This window comes from Neomonachus schauinslandi, chromosome 4 (genome assembly GCF_002201575.2).
Source record: "Neomonachus schauinslandi chromosome 4, ASM220157v2, whole genome shotgun sequence".
NCBI classification, from domain to species: domain Eukaryota; kingdom Metazoa; phylum Chordata; class Mammalia; order Carnivora; family Phocidae; genus Neomonachus; species Neomonachus schauinslandi.
The window spans coordinates 157273820-157291162 of NC_058406.1; the positions used below are offsets into that span (position 1 = coordinate 157273820).

The following is a 17343-nucleotide window of genomic DNA, read 5'->3' on the forward strand; positions in this document are numbered from 1 at the left end:
GCCTTTTCTGCATCCATTGACATGATCATGTGTTTTTTATTCTTGATTAAATGGTCTATTGCATTGATTGATTTTCATATATTGAACCAACCTTGTATTCCTGGAATGAATCCCACTTGGTCATGGTGTATAATACATTTCATATGTTCCTGGATTTGGTTTGCTAGAATTTATTTTGAATTTGTCTATATTCATAAAGCATATTGGTCTGTAGTTTAATTTCTTTTAATGTCTGTGTAATGATTTGGGAATCAGGGTAATATTGGCCTCGTAGAATGATTTGGTTAGTGTTCCTGCCCCAAACAAGAGATCCCAGACAATGCCAAGTGGAATAGAATAATCATCCAGCTGATCTAAACAATCCATAGAATCACGATAGATAATAATCACTAAACCCCACTTCTTAAAATACAAAAATTATAGTCTTGCTTCTTTATCTGAGTATACCCAAAACTCTTTTCAAGATCTGCCCTGTGAGCAAGGGTGGAGGGTCTCTTGAAACGCAGGGAACATAAAGTGTTCTGATGCTCGTCAGGGGTGGGGAAGGTGGTCCTTACCTGATGTTAGCAAAATTCGAAGAGGCTACTTCAAAAGAGGGTTCTAAGAAAATACATTTGAAAGGAGGTAAATATATATATATTTGAAAAGAAAGGGAATCATATTAATTGTTTGGAAAAATAAAAGGAAGTATGACATTGAAGACCTATAAAGAGATTGTGATGTTTGTTCAAGGAAGTAATACACTAATAATCATTTTGTTCAGAGGTGCCTGGGTGGCTCAGTCAGTTAAGTGTCTGCCTTTAGCTCAGGTCATGATGTTGGGCTCCCTGCTCAGCGGGGAGTCTGCTTCTCCCTCTCCCTCTGCCTCTCCCCCTGCTTGTGCTCACTCACTCTCTCTGCCAAATAAATAAATAAAATCTTTAAAAAATAATTTTGTTCATTTTTTGACTAAATATATAAGGTTTTGGGGGGATTTTTTGGCTCATAGGTGGGCTGAGTTCCTCATCTTTATAATTTATCACTTTTATAGTAGCTGTTTCAAGTGGGTAGAACCAACTATAAAATTGTGTGGGTTTTTTTCCCCTCTATCTGGCTATTTCCTCAGTATCCTCTTTCCAATGGGACCCTTGAAAGTTCACTGTATCACTGTCAGTAATGGATAGAAGGTTATTTAGAAGATTGAGATAGGGGCGCCTGTGTGGCTCAGTCATTAAGCGTCTGCCTTCGGCTCAGGTCATGATCCCAGGGTCCTGGGATCAAGCCCCACATCGGGCTCCCTGCTCAGCAGGAGGCCTGCTTCTCTCTCTCCCACTCCCCCTGCTTGTGTTCCCTCTCTCGGTGTGTTTCTCTCTGTCAAATAAATAAATAAAATATTAAAAAAAAAAAAGATTGAGATATATTTGCTCTCCAGGACATGCTTTCTCTAAAGAGATAATATGACTGAACACTGGCACAATGGCTAAGACTTGTCTGGGGAGGAATCATTTATCACAGAGAATGAAAAGATTTTGCAATCAACATTTCTATTCCAGCTGATTCTATTTATTATCTAGGTCAAATGGGGCAGATTCAATCAGTATTTGTAAGGTATCCAAAGCCAGACTGAGTGAGGCACAGAGTATTTCCTATTAAGAAATCCATAATACTTTGACATTTGAATATACTGCCTTTTGTAGAATATTGGAACTTCCAATGTTTTAGGACATTTAGTAAAAATATAAAGCAAAAATGTTACTTTTCCCAATTATCTCTTTTTTTCTACAGCCTGATTATGATGTGTGTAAGTCGGAATGTCTTTGAGCTTATCTTACTTGAAGTTTGTTGAGTTTTTTGAGCTGTGTAAATTAATATTTCCCACAAAAATCAGGGAGTTTTCAGCCATTATTTTTTTCAAGTATTCCTTTCCCTTTCTCTTTCCTTCTGTTATATGTATGTTGAAATGTTTGATGGTATCCCCCAGGTCTCTGAGCCTGTATTCACTATTCATTTTTTCTCTCTGTCCCTCAGATCTGTTCCTTGAACTACCTTCAAGTTCACAGATTCTTTCTTCTTCCAGCTCAAATCTGCTTTTGAGTCTCTCTGGTAAAATTTTCATTGCAGGTATTATACTTTTTAATTCCAGAATTCCTCCCCCCCTTTTTTAAGTTTTTTTTTTTTTTCTTCCCTTCAAGTTGTTTGACCGAGCCATTATTGGTGTCTTGGGCAGCTAAGATATTAAACAGTTACAGTTGCTGCTTAATGTCTTTGACAAGTCCCTTAAGGGGGCAGGGGGAAAGCTGTTTGCATTAGGCAAACTTGAGTCAGTTCAAATAAAGACAAGCCATTTTAGTGAAGATTTCATGGGAACTGCCAGACAAGTCAAATAATGACAGTTATCTGGGGCTTTGGAGAAACTCCAACCCTTTCCTCCCTCCAGTGACTGCTATGCTCTTGGTTTCCCTGTGATTGTGGAATTGTTGGTTTTCAAAGCTACCATGGAGCTGGGGAGTGTGGTATGGAAACAGGCCAAGTTCATGTGCCACAAAAGTAATGTTGTTACTGAGATTCAGCTGTTCTTGAATAAATGCTCCCCAGATTGTTTTAGCCTTTAGTTAATTTTCAGGTTCTAAATAAGCTGATTGGACAATTTTTGCCATTGTTCTTGTTGCTTTTATGGAGAAGATTTTAGGTGACCTTTGGTTCACAAGTTCCATTCACATCACTCATTCACTGAAAGGCTTTTTCATGTAGAAATTTCCTTGGGTAATATTAAGTGATTATAATGCATGATTTAAAAAAAAGAGTGTTGAATTTTTTAAAGCTAAATTTTATTTGGGATTTTTGCATCCAGATGCATAAATAAAATTGTATTATTTGTTGTTTTGTCATCTGATTTTGGAATTCTAATTATACTTTTCCTGAGTAATATTCAAACTATCATTCAAAATGACAGTGTTCACTGTTTAATCATTATGGAGCACAGCCAATCAGAATGTAAGCAACTAATACAACTGTATAAATAAGAATTGGTTGAATATTATCTCTTCCTATTAGGCTGGACAGCATTTGCTCTTTCCTTGGGCAGCTTCTGTCAGTGTTATCTCTTTCTGAAAGATTGGTAGAACTCATCTGTAAAATCTAGGACTACTTGGGGGCGAGGTGGGAGAAAGATGTTGACTGTACTTTCTTTAATGCTTCTTATTCAATATTTCTCTTCACTTTTGATTCAATTTTGACACTTTATACTCTTACAGAAATTCACAAATTTAGGTTTTAAAAGATAGTAATATGAAGTTGTTCATAATACTCTCTTGTTCTTGCTTTGCCTCAGTCATGACTGTCATAGCTTTTCCCCCTCCTAGTCCACAGTCTAATCCAGAATCACTCATTATATTTAGCTTTTATGTTTCTTTAGCCTCCTTCAGTCTGGAATAATTCTTTAGCAATTTCTTTGTCATTCATTGGTATTTTGAAGAATTCAGGTCATTTATTTTGTAGACTGTTCCTCAGTTTTATTCAGTCTAATGTTTATTTATGATTAGATTCACGTTGTATATTTTTGGAAGAAGTACTACTAATATGATGTCCTTCTAAGAATCATAATCTTTAGGGCGCCTGGGTGGCTCAGTTGTTAAGCGTCTGCCTTTGGCTCAGGTCATGATCCCAGGGTCCTGGGATCGAGTCCCACATTGGGCTCCCTGCTCGGCGGAAAGCCTGCTTCTCCCTCTCTCACTCCCCCTGCTTGTGTTTCTGCTCTCGCTCTGTATCTCTCTGTCAAATAAATAAAAAATCTTTAAAAAAAAATCATAATCTTTAATACAAGTGCTTGGAAATATGTCATGTTTTCCCAAAATACAAGATTCTAAAGCATTAATTTTCTTATCAATTTCCAATTTATTATATAATCATCAGAAGAGAGATTATTTATCATATTGATTCTTTAAAATGTATTGAGGGTTTTTTTTGTATTTTTGTAAATGTTTCATGTGTACTAAAAAGAATATATATTGCAGTGAATAACAAAAATTCCCAATTTCATTTAAGTGAAATATTTTCCTCTTTCTCACTGAAAGCTAACACAGGCGGAAGAGGCATGCTTAGTTGCACTATTTCCTTGTTTGGTTCCTCCATCCATTCTCATCAGTTCTTTCTCTATATCCTCTCATCTTGAATTTGATGGTGGACAAAAGTGGGAGAGGAAGAGGAGAGAGAAAACTTTTATTTGCCTGCTATTATGCATATCTATGTTGATGCTCAGTGGATGTTCAAAGTTGAATGTTTCTCTTGAGGGTAGTCCCAAGGGGTTCCTTAAAGATTCCCGAGCTGGAAACACTTGGCTATGGCTCCCTGATGCATGCTGTGCCTCTTTGGCTGGTTGCTTATTCCCTCTACACTGAACTGCCTCTAGTAATAAATGTCCCCTTCTTTCTACTAGTAGCATTGCTACTCAAGCTCCAGAAGACTGGAATTAAGCTCTTTGTTTCTTAAAGCTCTTTAATAGGTATAAGAAGACATCTCTTTTACCTGTGAAGGAGGGGAAAGAAGTTCTCTTTCCTCACCTCCCAGACATATTTGCCCTGCATGTAGTGCTTGGGCTGTGTGTTGCAAACTACTTAGCAACTACTCCAAAACAGAAAAAGACTCATTTTAATAATTAATCTATTATAGACTCAATATGATACTAATTATGTTCTCTAGTGACAATGCACTGTAATTAGAAATTGAGGAAAAATGATACTAAAAAGTTTTTTCATGTCAATGAAAACTTAATAGCTATAATAGTTAAGACGGTATAGTAGTACCACAGAATTAGACAAAAAAGACAAATGGAAGAGAATAAAGAGCCCAAAATAAGGCTGCACATATATGGGAACATGAACTGTGACAGAAGTGCTAGTAGAAATTAATGAACAAAAAACTGAAAATTATAAATGGTTCTTGGAGGTCCTGCACACCTGCTCCCACCACAGCATGTTGCATGCTGCCGACCTTGGGCCCAGCCTGGGCCATCACCTAGTGTCTGCTGCTGCCACCCAACCAACAGCCTGAAGTCTTCTACAACAAGATTTTCACAAACAATGTGTGGCACAGTGCTGTCAGCAAGAAAACATTCCCCACTGTCAATCCACCCATGGGAGAAGTCATCTGTCAGGTAGCTGAAGGAGACAAGGAAGATGTGGACAGGGCAGTAAAGGCGGCCCAGGCTGCCTTCCAGCTGGGTTCACCCTGGTGCCACATGGACACATCTGACACAGGCCACCTGCTGAGCAGCCTGGTTGATCTGATTGAACAAGACTGGACCTACCTGGCAGCCTTGGAGACCCTGGATAACAGCAAGCCTATGTCATCTGGACATGGTCCTCAAAAGCCTCCATTATTACCCTGGTTGGGTGATAAGTACCATGGGACAACCATTCCCATGGACGGGGACTTTTTCAGCTATATCCACCATGAATCTATCAGAGTGTTCAGGCAGATCATTGCATGGAACTTCCCACTCCTGATGCAAGTCAGGAAACTGGGCCCAGCCCTGGCAATAGGAAAGGTTGTGCTGAAGGAAGCTGAGCAGACTCCACTCACCACCCTCTATGTGACCAACCTCATTAAGGAGGCTGGCTTTCCCCCTTGCATAGTTAATATTATTCCTAGATTTGGCCCCACAGATGGGGCTACCATCACCTCCCATGAGGATGTGGACAAAGCAGCCTTCACGGGCTCCACTGAGGTTGGCCACCTAGTCCAGGTTGCTGCAGGGAGCGATAACCTCAAGAGAGTGACCCTGGAGTGTGTTTGTGTGTGTGTGGGGGGGCAATATCATCATGTCAGATGCAGACATGAACTGGGCCATGGAACAGGCCCCCTTTGCCCTGTTCCTCAAGCAGGGCCAGTGCTGCTGTGCAGGTTCCCAGTTTGTGCAAGAAGATATTTACACTGAGTCTGTGAAGCAGAGCATCACCTGGGCCAGGTCTTGTGTAGTTGGGAACCCTTTGACAACTAGGGACCTCAGGTAGATGAAACTCAGCTTAGGAAGGTCCTTGGTTATATCAAATCTGGGAAAGAGGAGGGGGTGAAGCTGTTATGTGATAGAGGGGTGACTGCTGACCTCGGCTACTTTGTCTAGCCCACCATCACCATTTGGAGATATATAAGACAGCATGACTACTGCCAAGGAAGAGATCTTTGGGCCAATGATGCAGATCCTGAAGTACAAGACCACAGAGGAAGTCACTGGGAGAGCCAGCAATTCCAAGTATGGGCTGGCTGCAGCTGTCTTCACCAAGGACTTGGACAAGGCCAATTATCTGTCCCAAGCCCTCCAGGCTGGCACTGTGTAGGTCAACTGCTATGATGTGTTTGGGGCCCAATCACCATTCAGTGGCTACAAGCTGTCCAGAGCGGCCAGAAGCTGGGAGAGGATGGGCTGCAGGCACATACTTAAGTGAAAACCATCATGGTCAAAGTGCCTCAGAAGAACTCCTGAAGAACTGTGCCAGCTCCCTCACTCATCCAGTGACAGAGGTAAAGGACGTCAGCAGCAAAACCAAGAAAAATGACCCTTGTACACTAAAAGTCTCAAAAGAGAAATTCTCCCGCAAAATCTCTTGATCATTTGAACTGATAAATAGGGTGGGTGTTGGGCAAAAAGTACATGAAAGCCTTTTACACTGCAACAGTACTACTAGCTTCCGGGCTAATTTTTCAAAACTAGATTCAAATGTCTTATCCTGTCCATCTGATATACTTCTGTAACTTGCTTTTATGGGGGAACAAAAAACCAATGTTTATATGTGTACTAACAAGTCAGGGCAACAGCTAGTGCCCTGCTTTGTAGTCTGGACTAAAATTCATTAAAAACAATGCTGCTGTTCACTTTTTGGTTAAAGAAAGAAATGGTTATTGGAAAACAGATTATCCAAATATAAAAAACGATAAATTCTTGCCTCATTTTGTACACAAAATTCAAATCCAGTCAGATTAAAGAACAAATTGTGAAAAGCAAAACTTGAAATTATTAGAAAATGAATTGTAGAAGATATTAAGACCTCAGGCTAGGAATACCTTTAATCATGATACCAAGAACCTATTTCATAAAAGTATTGTTGGATAATTAAAATATTTATGTAAAAAAATAATCATCAAACTTGGAGGTAAATCAGTTAAAAGTAGGCAGAGATTAAAAAGGTAATTCTTTGAAAAGGGAACCCAATTTAGCAATGTATATGCTCAATATCATTGTGGAAGAAAATAAAAATTAGAAATAAGATTCTATCTTATATCTATCATATTGGCAAACATTTGAAAAGTCAGGTAATACCAAGTATATTAGTTTGTTAGAGCTAGTATAACAAAGTACCACAAACTGGGTGGTTTGCACAACAAATTACTTGTTTCATGGTTCTGTAGCCTAGAAGAATAAGATCAAAGTGTTGGCTCCCTCTGGAAGCTGTGAAGGACAATCTGTTCATGCTCTCCCTAGCTTCTGGTGGTTCGTTGGCAACCTTTGGTGTTCCTTGACTTCTACATCTCTACAATATCTGTCTGCCTTTATCTTCACATGGCATTCTCCCTATGTCCAAGTTTCCCCTTTTGCTAAGGACACCAGTCATGGGATTAAGGACCCACCCTACTCGAATATGACCTAATTTTATTAATTTTATCTGCAGTGACCCTATTTCCAAATAAGGTCACATTTGAGATATTGATGATAAGGGATTCAATATGGAATTTTCAACATGACTTCATGAATTTTGGAGGAGGACACAATTTAACCCATAACACCAAGTGTTGCCAAGGATGTGGAATAATGCAAACTCTCAATCACTATTAATGGAAACACAAATTAGTACTATTGATTTAAAACGCAATTTGACAGTATCTATTAAAAGTAATGATATATAACCATAACCCAGACATTTTACTTCTAGACATCTTGTCCTATCGCCACTATTATACATGGACGTAAGATGATGTGTTTAAAGATGCGTGTAATAGCATTGTTTGAAATGGAGAAAATAGACTGGACAAATGGGCAACTGAAAATGAAAGAACTGGTACCTCATGTTTTAACAAGGATAAGGGTCAGAAAAAAAGAGTTAAAAAAGCCAAACCATATAGTGATTCATATTCTATGATATATTTAAAAGTATGTATAGTCTATAGCTGTCTGCATATGTAGAATTAGGTATATAAATCTGGGATGATAAGTATGCATAGCACCTTCAGGGTGGTGGCTTAACTAGGGAGAAGAGGGCAGGGGGTGGGATTTCAGAGTTCTCGGGCTGCAAATATATTTAAAGTTTGGTTTGCTTAAAAACATAATAACCTGGGCGCCTGGGTGGCTCAGTCGGTTAAGCGACTGCCTTCGGCTCAGGTCATGATCCTGGAGTGTCTGGATCGAGTCCCGCATCGGGCTCCCTGCTCAGCAGGGAGTCTGCTTCTCCCTCTGACCTCCCCCCTCTCATGTGCTCTCTCTCTCCATTCTCTCTCTCAAATAAATAAATAAATAAAATCTTTAAAAAAAAAAAAAAGAGACCGGGGCGCCTGGGTGGCTCAGTCGTGAAGCGTCTGCCTTCGGCTCAGGTCACGATTCCAGGGTCCTGGGATCGAGTCCCGCATTGGGCTCCCTGCTCCTTGGGAGCCTGCTTCTCCCTCTCCCACTCCCCCTGCTTGTGTTCCTTCTCTCACTGTGTCTCTTTCTGTCAAATACATAAAATCTTTAAAAAAAAAAAAAAAGAGACCTAAAAGTGCTCATATCTTTTAAAAAAAAATTAAAATTAAAACAAAAAAATAAAAACATAATAACCTAAAGAAAATGTGGTATAATGTTAATATTTATTGTGTTTGGGTTTGGCCATATGACCTTTCATTATATTCATCTCTTTTTCCAAATGTTTGAAATATTTTATAAGAAAAATATTTTTAAAAATCTCAGCAGTGTGGAACGATGTGCTGACAATAAGAAGATGAAATTTAGGATATGAATAAAAAAAAATCCTAACCTTGAATCAAATAGAAACCCCACCAATTGATTGTATATGCAATAGAGGGCATAGGAGTTAGAGGAAGAATTTGTTTAAATATCTATGGTTTGATTTAACTATAATTTCATGTGTCAATATTATTAAGGCCTGCCAACAAATCTAGTTTGTCCTTAAAGCCAAATAGTATGAGTGAAATGCCTAAAACAGAAAAATGATATAGTAGACTTTGTTTCAGCTAAAACTTAGCTTGTTCAGTTTTATAGAAACTGGAAACTATTTGGAGGACAATGACCACAATGTAGAGAGGAACTATTGAGTTGTGTCAGTGCAGCACTAGCAAATGCTTGGCTTAGAGAAGATGAAGTTCAAGATGGGTATGATAACCATCATTACTTATTGCTGTCCTATAGAAGTGGAATTTGGCTCATTTGCTGTGACCTGCAAGGTAGAACAAGAGCCAAGAACCAAGAAATTGTGGGGGGATGATTACAAATGTTATGTTTTACTGCAACATAAAGAACTTTCCAATAGGACTGGCCAGATATGACATGGTCTTCCTCAGAAAGCAGAAAATTCCTCACCAGTAGAGTTGCTTAAGCAAAGACCTTGACTATTTAGTTGTTGACTAGACTAGAACAGTGATTTCAGAATTTTGGGTTTCATGGATCAGTAAAATTTCAGATGAGTAAATGGAGAACCAACAAAGCTTCTAACCTACTATTCTACTAAGGAAAATTTTTACAGCATCTGTATTTTTCATCTACTTCTACCATACTTTAACACCAAAATCAATGAAGAACATCATCCCAGAATATTTTTTTTCTTCTCAAGAAAGCAACATTGGCCACTTTGTACTGATATTTTTTAAGTATTTTAAATAGAGGAAAATTTAAACATTTGGGTTTTTTTCTTTTTTTTTTAAGATTTTATTTATTTATTTGAGAGAGAGAATGAGAGAGAGAGAGCGCATGAGAGGGGGGAGAGTCAGAGGGAGAAGCAGACTCCCTGCTGAGCAGGGAGCCCGATGCGGGACTCAGTCCTGGGACTCCAGGATCATGACCTGAGCCGAAGGCAGTCACCCAACCAACTGAGCCACCCAGGTGCCCCATTTGGGTTTTTTTCTTGATTAAATATATCAGTATGGGAATTCATACATATAATTGTATACCATGAAGTGGAATTCAAATATAAAAGCTGTTCTTGAAATTTTTTTTTTTAAGATTTTTATTTATTTTAGAGACAGAGAGTACAAGCAGGGGAAAGGGGAGAGAGAGAGGAAGAGAGAGACTCTTAGGCAGATTCTGCATTGAGTATGGAGCCCGATGTAGGGCTTGACGTGGGGCTTGATCTCATGACCCTGAGATCATGACCTGAGTGAAAACCAAGAGTCAGAGGCTTAACCACCTGAGACACCCAGGCGCCCTGAAATTTATTTTTGTTTATAGTCCTTGTCAAACATACTGTTTGGCCTAGAGGTGGAAGCAAACTCCAAATGTCATTCTGCTTAACTTAGAATATTCCAGGTGAGCTGAGAAAAAACAAAAAATAACATTTTATTTGGCTCCAGCCTCCCTTTTGTGTCTTTCTTTTTAGGCCAGAGTAGGTCAGGATCTGAGATCCAGGTCTGTTAGAAGAGAGGAACAGAGCTATGGACTCCAAATAATTGCTTACAAGGAGGGCCTCCCAACCTGGAAATAAGGAGAGAAACCATGCCCCTCACCCCCAATTGACACATACACAGCAGGGTAATTATGGTTCCAAATGCCTGCTTACAATGAGGACCCAAAGGTCAAAAATCAGTAAGAAGACCATGCTTCCTCATAGATTGGGCTGATCCAGGGGACACTGATCTACAACAGTGTTTCTCAACTTCTGCTTTTGATATTTGGGGCTCTAATGCTTTCTTGTCAGGGGCTGTCCTGTGTACTGTAGGATATTTTTCAGGATTCCTGATTTACTCATTAGATGCCAGTAGCATCTCCTACTCTCCAGTTGTAAGAATAAAAAAGTCTCTGGACATACCAAGTGTTCCCTAGGGGCAAATTTCTCCCAGTGGAGAACCACTTGTTTAGAAGATCTGTAGATGCTTCTGAGCCTGGAAAACTTAGGATCAATCTTCTTGAACTGTGTTAGTGTGTATAAAAGAGGTTTTCTAATGGTAACCCTAGAATCACTCATTTGTTTTTCTCATGTCTTATTAAGCACAAATGAAGATCAGAAAGGGGTTGAGGGTGGGCAGGTTTACAGGCTCTTCCCAATTGAGTCAGAGATCTTCTGCTTTTGAACATGGATAAAAATATCTGGGAACAAGTTTCAGCTGTACTTGAGTGTAGGAAACTGGCAAACTTTTAAATGCCATACTTGCCCTCTTTGCATTAATCAGTCTTGATGAAGGCTGTGGCCCTTTTATCATGCTGTTTTTTCTTTTTAAAAAATTACCTCAGGATGCCTGGGTGGCTCAGTTGGTTAAGCGACTGCCTTCGGCTCAGGTCATGATCCTGGAGTCCCGGGATCGAGTCCCACATCGGGCTCTCTGCTCAGCAGGGAGTCTGCTTCTCCCTCTGACCCTCCCCCCTCTCATGCTCTCTCTATCTCATTCTCTCTCTCAAATAAATAAATAAAATCTTAAAAAAAAAATTACCTCAAAGTATTTGTAAAACATTTTTAAAGTTTGTAGTGTGACCATTACATTTCCTTCATTCTCCTAAAGGCATCGAAAAGTTAACTTCATTATTTGGGGAAAATCCCTACTTACGTAGGCAAATTTCTCTCAAATATATACATATGGCTTCTCTTATTCTAGGTTTGGCTTTCTGCCTGAATCAAAAGCAGGAACTGTATTTGCCTTTGAGAGAAGGATTTGTGACCTGACTTTTATTTTCCAGTGCCATTTTGTAGAAATCTGCAACCACACACTACCCAGATATAAGTAGCCTCTTTCGTTCATACTAATGGAAAAATCATACTTAGTATAGAGGGACTAAAACTATGTCTGCAAGACACCATTGGGACTTGGAAAGCAAGCAAAAGGAATGAAGTACTATACCAATTAAATGACTATTTGGGATTTATTTAACAGTGTAAGACAAAGAGTAGAAAACAGAGTTTGGAGCAAAGCATGACTTGCATGAAGATACTTACTATTAATAAGTAGATCACATAAATAAATTTAATATAGGCTAACATCCATCTCAGTTTCTTAATGGAGCTGTATACAATGTCTGGATCCTATGTTTTCCAGAATTTTGTCTCTTGCTTGTGCTCAGAATCCCATTTATTCTAGTAGGACAAAGAAATCCCAGTCACCAATTATGGTAGATGAATATCCACTGATCTGTAAAGAATTAGCTCAAAAAAGGTACAGCTAGTAGGCCAATCGTTCAGGATCTCCTAATCCCATGGATTGGAAATTATTAACTGTTTAGAAAAATGGTATAATGGGCTAGTCAGAGTGGCATTTTTTTTTAATATGTGTTTTATTTGTAAATGGGTCAAGACTTCTTGTTTCAGATATAGATACTGCCAGAGGTAAAAACAAAAACAATTAAAAAACACCTTTAATATTTAAAATATCCCCTGTAGTCTTATTATTTAGTTCATTTAAGCTTTGGGGTGCTGGAAAATGAAGAATTTCCTTTTAGGAAGGTCAGCACCTGAGCTTCAGGTTGACAGAGCACTACCATGTATTCTCTTACCCCCTTTCCCTAGGAAATTAAATGGTTATGATCTTCTATCTTGGTTTTTGCTCACACTTTTCCATCAGTAACTATCTGAATACATATTTAGGGCTCATTTTTTTTGCTTTGCTCACAGTTGGAAATTTCCCAAATACGACTCGTGCAAATGTCTTTGACTTTGTTTTTATTCCTCTTTTCAGATGCTGAGAATTTAATGATCATTTTCTTTATGCTTCTTTTATATCTGTATTTCAGATGCATATTCTATAGGAATTTACTCTTGGTTTCAGTAAGGTTCTTTGTGTGACATATAAGTTACCTTTTTGCTGAATGTGAGGGATTTTTATTACATTCCTATAAATATCACATACACAAATTTCATTTTTATACTAACCATACTATTATCAGATTTTTTTTTCTTTTTTAATGAGAGAGAGCAAGCACATGAGAGGGGGGGAGGGTCAGAGGGAGAAGCAGACCCCCCGCCGAGCAGGGAGCCCGATGCGGGACTCAATCCAGGGACTCCAGGATCATGACCTGAGCCGAAGGCAGTCGCCCAACCAACTGAGCCACCCAGGCGCCCTATTATCAGATTTTTATTGTATTTTTCTCTTAGGTGTTTGTTATATGAGGATAGAAATTTTTTCTTCTCTCATGCCCCCTTTGGAGCAAATGTTACCTCAGGATTAATGATTATGCATCCAGCATCAATGACCAGAGCCTCAGGACTGCTTGAATGTCCAAGAGCTCACTGGGTACATGGCTGTGAGAAAGAACGAGATCCATAAAGTGAGATGAGCAGATAGGAAGGGGGAGAACTACGATCCTGATGTCTGCAAAGAGAAATTCTCTTTCCAGTGACACTAGGGGAGGTTCAAGAGAGTGAGTATAAATGGGGAAAGGCACAACTAAATGTGTCAGGGATTTCCATTTCCAGTCTGTTGAATGTTATATATAATTTAGGTTAAATTTAAGTTAGGTAGTAATTCCTGAAAGGTTTTTTCTAATAGAGGTTCTTTATAATATATAAGCACCAGTGAGTTAAAGGAACATTCGAGTATGTCCAAGAGGTCATTAAACATTTTATCTAAATTTTCATCATAATAAAGTATGAGGATAGTATTCGGAGCTATATTAGTTAAAATCTCATGGTTACCTGATGATTTATCAGGATGCAATAAAGGGGGGAGGTAAAAGCAAACAAATAGAAGATAGTAAACCTAATGTTATAATTTTAAAAGAAAGAAGAGTAGAAATATAGACCTAGTCCCAAATCTTGGGACAGCAGTCTACCCTCATGTCATCTACTTCTTATCCCGGTTTGTAGTTCAAGTGTCTCTGATGATCTTTGGGTGGCCCACTGAGCAATAGGCACAAAGATTGTCTACATATGGGCTATTCCAGTGATTTCTTGACATCAAGCTATTTACATTTGCAGTTTGCAGAGCTTCAAGAAAAAGGGCAGTTTTAGTTCTCAAATGATTCAAGTCAGAAAGGTGGAAGAAAATTAAAAATGTTAGTTTGTAGAGTTGTACCCAAGCATTAGAGGACACTAGAAGAAATCAGGATCTAGTCTAGTATATAATAAATAGTATTAAAATCTAATAATATCTACAAAAATGTGTTATTGAAGCATATTCTTTTTATAATCATCCTTGTTTTAATAAACTTGGCCTAATTCTTTATAGAGGCATAGCAAGAATAGTGAGTTACCATACAAGTTCTTTAAATCTGCTTTGCTGGGACTTTTTTTTTTTTTTTTTAAGATTTTTTTTTTTTAAGGATTTTATTTATTTGACAGAGAGAGAGAGAGCACAAGTAGGCAGAACAGCAGGGAGAGGGAGAGGAAGAAGCAGGCTCTCCACCGAGCAGGGAGCCTGACGTGGGGCTCGATCCCAGGACCCTGGGATCATGGCCTGAGCCGAAGGCAGCTGCTTAACCGACTGAGCCACCCAGGCGCCCCTGCTGGGACTTTTTGTAAGGAATTTCAAATTGAGCTTTAAATAACCTCTCAAGGTTAGAAGCCAAATACTTAACATCAAGATTTGCCTACAATACCTATAGGTTTGGATGAATTTCTCTTCTTGATGTACCCAAAATATCCTGAGGTCCCTGTACCTGTTAGGAAAAGACATTCTTTACTCACCTGGTAAGGCTACCGGGTATTTTGGAAAGCAAGGTATCAGGTCAACATTTCCAAGGTGCTCTCTTGTTCCAGTCAACCTTCATTCCTCAAAGTTGTCTGGTCATACCTGAGGCTATTCATGTCTCTCAAATATGACATTCCAGTCAAAGCCTTGGTAATATAACCAATGTTTCCAATGGTGTTCTGTTCCAAAGAGAACAGATTCTTATTGAATTTACGTAAATGCCATGAAAGAAAGAATATTCACGGACAGATTTTGAATTCCAGAGGGTTCAGGTAGGGAGAAAAGATAAAATATTCCTTCATAAACAAGTTGAAATATTTATTTCTGTAAGGCATAGATATCTTAAGAGAAAAAGTTTCCTTAATTCTGGAAGATCAGACATTAGAGGACCAGCAATATTTCAAACAAAAGTCACCAAACTGTAATCATCTTTCTTAATTCATTTAGTCTCATGTTATCAATTTTTGTTCTATTTGAATGCAGCTTTCCTATTAGTTTTGGAAATTCTTACTCAGCTTTATGACTTAAAATATATTAGAAACCGGTGTTTGTAAAAAAGTCCTTTTCATGAATTTCCTTGAAGAAGAAACACATTTTACAAGAGCATCAGAACAATAACTATAAATGACAAAAGACTAAAATACAGCCACAAAGATCTGATGAGAGTTCATGATAATGCACTTGACAAGGAAATCTGTTCATTTCTGTGACATAACATCATTTGACATGACCTTATACCAGAACATATGAAAACTTCAGGAATTTCATATAATTTCTAAACCAGAGCATTTACCTATACAATGTAACCTAAGAAGGATTTTCATCATTTGTTTGACAATGCTTCCCTTGTAACTTAAACATACCAAATAAACAAGTCTAATTAGTCAAAAAGACTTCTTTTAGAATTTGAATACTTGGGAACTTTGGTAAAGACCTCAGAAGCTTCTAAAGTGCATGCCTAAATAGGATTACAGATCATCGTAAACTTTATGTTTAACCAAGGTGGCAATAAGAGATTCTACAGAAGGTTATATACAGTTATAAGTAAAACTTAAGCCCCTTTAATAGAGAAGTTTTAATTTTCAATAATCAAAAACTTGATAAAGATAAACTTTGTTTTTCTGGGCAGATAAAGACCTTGTTTATAATTTCTTATCAAGAGTAGACCAATAATCAGGCACCTGGGTGGCTGAGTCAGTTAAGCATCTTCCTTCCACTCAGTCCATGATCCCAGTGTCCTGCCCCTCCCCCAGCTTGTGCTCATTCTCTCAAATAAAGTCTTAAAAAAAAAAAAAGTAGACCAATAATCTAAGAAAAAACTGAATCTCAATCTTATACTAGCGTACTTTTAAAACTCACTCATTCCAATCTTAGTCATTCCTGACCATGCATAATTTTTTTTTTTAGATTCCCCTTCACAAACCTATAACTTTCTTTTTCATTCAGATTTTGTCCTAAGCCTTCTTTCTCTAAATAAACAGTCTCCTTTTAGGACAAAATTACTTTCTTTTCCCTCAAGAAAAATGTATTCCCATTCCTCATACCTTATCAGAATTTTTACTTTTAGGGCACCTGGGTACTCAGTAGGTTAAGCGTCTGCCTTCGGCTCAGGTCATGATCCCAGGGTCCACTGGGCTCTTTTCTCAGCGGGGAGCCTGCTTCTCCCTCTCCCTCCCTGCTCCCCCTGCTTGTGCTCTTTATCTCTCTCTCTCTCAAATAAAATCTTAAAATTTTTTTTTTTTTTTTTACTTTTAGAAACTTCAGTCTCCAGTGAGAACTAAGTAGTAATCAATTATGAACTGTTACACCAGAATTTCTTAGGTCAGAAATTTATAAATACATTTCATAATTTCTAGAAACATTTTCTCATAATCTTTCAATTAAGCACAAAGCATGTTTACCAACAGATCCAAGAATCCTCAGTTTCTCTGCCAAAAGTAGACAAACCTAGTAATCAATGATTTAGAATTCTATGTTATTTGGAAAAGACTTAAATGAATTCAACCTAATTAATCATTTAACTTAGCAAAACTTCAAAGTTTCAGGTAACTGAAGACTTTGAAAGCCATTTATATTTTCCTATAAACTTATCTATTCAGCCTACTTGTTCTTAATAATTACCTATGAAAACTTCATGAGACAAGCAAAATCAACCATCCTTTTAAGTAATTTTTTTGCTGATAAATTACAACAGGTAAAATAAGAATTTAACTAATGCATTTAGGTAGAATAAAAGGCTGTTATCTGTATTATATTTGATGTTAATAACTCCAAAAGACATGCCTATTTTAATTAAACCAACAAATTTAAACTGGTTTTAATACTGAATATTTTTCCATATTGCATGAACTTGCAAAATATTTGGGTTAATCTCTATCTTTCTGAATTTTAGAATGCTCAGTTTTTATAAGCACTTATTTTTAACCAAATTTTTAACCAATTAAATAGAGCTTTTTTTTTTTTTAGGATTTTATTTATTTATTTATTTGACAGAGAGACAGTGAAAGGGGGAACACAAGCAGGGGGAGTGGGAGAGGGAGAAGCAGGCTTCCAGCA

At 37.9% G+C, this 17343-nt stretch overlaps 1 pseudogene; it reads left to right on the forward strand.

The window, feature by feature from the left end:
* The first annotated feature begins 4950 nt into the window (after positions 1-4950).
* LOC110579081 lies at positions 4951-6460 on the forward strand (annotated as a pseudogene).
* The last annotated feature ends 10883 nt before the right edge of the window (positions 6461-17343 follow it).